Source organism: Berghia stephanieae, chromosome 3 (genome assembly GCF_034508935.2).
Source record: "Berghia stephanieae isolate SIO BIC M18660-M18661 chromosome 3, UCSD_Bste_1.3, whole genome shotgun sequence".
Lineage (NCBI taxonomy): Eukaryota > Metazoa > Mollusca > Gastropoda > Nudibranchia > Aeolidiidae > Berghia > Berghia stephanieae.
In genome coordinates, this window is record NC_088362.1 from 11,131,403 (window position 1) to 11,135,016 (window position 3,614).

A 3,614-nucleotide genomic window follows, 5' to 3' on the forward strand; every position below is an offset into this window, starting at 1 on the left:
CTACTCGAATGTGCTCACTCAGATATGTGCAATCTCCTACTTTTCATTTCTTACCTTATGGTAACTGACTTTTTATTTCTCTCTTTAAGTTATAACAACATGACCGAATATAAATTCTTTTCAATTTAAGTAAATGAAGAAACAAACAAATAAAGCCAAAGTCTTCTCTTCTTCTTCTTCTCTTCTTCTTCTTCTTCTCTCTTCTTCTTCTTTCTTCTTCTTCTTCTTCCTCTTCTTCTTCTCTTCTTCTTTCTTCTTCTTCTTCTTCTCTTCTTCTTCTTCTCTTCTTCTTTTCTTCTTCTTCTCTTCTTCTTCTTCTTCTTCTTCTTCTTCTTCTTCTTCTTCTTCTTCTTCTTCTTCTTTCTTCTTTCTTCTTCTCTTCTTCTTCTTCTTCTTCTTTTCTTCTCTTCTTCTCTTCTTCTTCTTCTTCTTCTTCTCTTCTTCTTCTTCTTCTTTCTTCTTCTTCTTCTTCTTCTTCTTCTTCTTCTTCTTCTTCTTCTTCTTCTTCTTTCTTCTTCTTCTTCTTCTTCTTCTTCTTCTTCTTCTTTCTTCTTCTTCTTCTTCTCTTCTTCTCTTCTTCTTCTTCTTCTTCTTCTTCTTCTTCTTCTTCTTCTTCTTCTTCTTCTTCTTCTTCTTCTTCTTCTTCTTCTTCTTCTTCTTCTTCTTCTTCTTCTTCTTTCTTCTTCTTCTTCTTCTTCTTCTTCTTCTTCTTTCTTCTTCTCTCTTCTTCTTCTTCTTCTTCTTCTTCTTCTTCTCTCTTCTTCTCTTCTTCTTCTTCTTCTTCTTCTTCTTCTTCTTCTTCTTCTTCTCTTCTTCTTCTTCTTCTTCTTCTTCTTCTTCTTCTTCTCTTCTTCTTCTTCTTCTTCTTCTTCTTCTTCTTCTTCTCTTCTTCTTCTTCTTCTTCTTCTTCTTCTTCTTCTTCTTCTTCTTCTTCTTCTTCTTCTTCTTCTTCTCTTCTTCTTCTTCTTCTTCTTCTTCTTCTTCTTCTTCTTCTTCTTCTTCTTCTTCTTCTTCTTCTTCTTCTTCTTCTTCTCTTCTTCTTCTTCTTCTTCTTCTTCTTCTTCTTCTTCTTCTTCTTCTTCTTCTTCTTCTTCTCTTCTTCTTCTTCTTCTTCTTCTTCTTCTTCTTCTCTTCTTCTTCTTCTTCTTCTTCTTCTTCTCTTCTTCTTCTTCTTCTTCTTCTTCTTCTTCTTCTTCTTCTTCTTCTTCTTCTTCTCTTCTTCTTCTTCTTCTTCTTCTTCTTCTTCTTCTTCTTTCTTCTTCTCTTCTTCTTCTTCTTCTTCTTCTTCTTCTTCTTCTTCTTTCTTCTTCTTCTTCTTCTTCTTCTTCTTCTTCTTCTTTCTTCTTCTTCTTCTTCTGCCACCACCACCACCACCACCACCACCACTACTACTACTACTACTACTACTACTACTACTACTACTACTACTACTACTACTACTACTACTACTACTACTACTACTACTACTACTACTACTACTACTACTACTACTACTACTACTACTACTACTACTACTACCACCACCACCACCACTACCACTTCTCCTCCCCCCTTCTTCCCCCTCCTCCTCTAGCAACTACAAGATGCTTATATCACAATATAATGCTTAAAACCCAATCCCATTCAAGTTGTATGATTTGAGCTAAAATAAAATGAGGTGACTTTTAAAACCTGCGCTAAGTCACATCCAGAGAAAGAAAAACAAGAGTTAACCTTCTCAAGCAATCTCTTGGACAACGTCGGATCACCAGAGAAAATGTGAAGTTTTAAAACACTCAGGCTACTGCCTTATGCGGCAAACATGACAAGTATTTTCCTCTTTAAGTCACTAAATAAATGACAAAAATATGCAGTTTTCTATGAATGCGACCTAACAGATACTGAAAGTCGCCTCCTCATAAACGACATAATTTAAGAGAGGGAATTTTTTAAACAGTAAATTCTAAAAAGTACTAGAATGTCCTAATTCTGATTATTTTAACTTCTTAACTACATCTACTCCATCTAATATATTCCAATATAATGCCAGATTCTCTGGGGCGTGGGGAAGGGGGGGAGGGTGGTTGTCACATTTTTCGTATTATGAAGAGCTGGTATAATATTATTATGGCTTCTTACATGTCAAACACTAAGGCTGTGGTCTCATATTATTGTTTCCAACTATCTACAAAGGTTTTTGTTTATCTGTGGTTTAGGGTTTTCCTTTCAACTCTTTAATGACACATCAGTTATGTGTGTGAAGTAGGCAAGTCAAGGACAAAGTTGCTGCATGGTGACTTAAATAATAACGGCATTAGCGCACGGGAGTCCTGAGTTCAAAACCTGTTCAGAATAAAGTTGGGATATTTTTCTTCTTCTGGAACCTTGAAAACTATGCGTAATATAGAGAACATGGGCACCCCTTCATCATGCTCGATGCGCTCAACAATGCTCTATGCTCCCTTTAAATCCCTAGGCAGGCTGTTTGTTAGGTAGGGTCAGGGTGGCACAGCAGACTGGTCTTTGCTTCTTGTCCGACAGGGTTAGGGTTCGAGTCCCACCTGCCCCATTGTATAGTGTATAGCCACTGACATATCTTTCCTTGAAATAATATAATCTATTTATATATATATTTCCCTATATATAGTATGCGCTTGGCTAAGAAACTCACAACATTGCCATCCGGTGGTATAACGGACCAACACACAAAATTATGTGTAACCTTGAACGTTTATTGTCTGGTTAATACAGTTTAGTGGGAATTATTACTCATAAACGCGGATTGCAAAAAACAATAACAAAGACTCGAGTGACGTCAACTTCGTTCTATCTATAGGGATGAATAAAGTGATTAAAAAATATATTATTAGGGGGCAGCGTGGCTCAGTGGTACGGTCTTTGCTTCCCACCCGAAAGGTACCGAGTTCAATCACTCGCCGCTGCGTTTGTGTGGCCTTGAGCAAGTCACCTCGCCCTAGCTCACTTTGGGCGGCGCCTGCTCTGCTGCGGTTGACGCCTGGGTTATTTCAGTCTTTCCCTAGGAATAGACCCTAAAGACAAATTTCCCCTTGGGGATGAATAAAGGGAATTTTATTTTTATTTTATTTATTTATTTATTTTACCTAACCATGCAGATTGCACTGTGTGTGTCCATGTTTTTTTATGACCAGCTACGGAAATATTAAAGAATAATGAAGCTCAATGAGAATGATAATATACATCGTGAGTTTGCGCTATACAAGACTTCATGTTTACAATTCAACGCTGGTAATATTCTAAATTTGGGATCAGAGTATGCTTAATTCATTTGAAGGTAAAATCCCATTTGAATCGAAATATTTGATACAAAGTGGTTGAGAGAGAGAGAGAAAGAGAGAGAGAGAGAGAGAGAGAGAGAGAGAGAGAGAGAGAGAGAGAGTGACAGACAGACAGAAAGAGAGAGGAAATAAGAAAGAGAGGAACAGAGAGAGAACGAGACAAATAGAGAGAGAGAGAGAGAGAGAGAGAGAGAGAGAGAGAGAGAGAGAGAGAGCGAGAGACAGAAAGAAAGAAATACAGAGTGAGAGAGAGAAAGAAATAAAGAGATAGAGTGGAGAGAGAGAGAGATAGAGAGAGAGATAGAGGAGAGAGAAAGA

The 3,614-nt window shown here is 37.3% G+C and overlaps 1 protein-coding gene across 1 annotated transcript in view; it reads left to right on the forward strand.

Moving 5' to 3' along the window:
- Positions 1–3,614, forward strand: part of LOC144967143 (dystrophin-like) — a 454,945-nt gene that overhangs the window by 259,739 nt on the left and 191,592 nt on the right. The gene's annotated exons all lie outside the window — the stretch shown is intronic.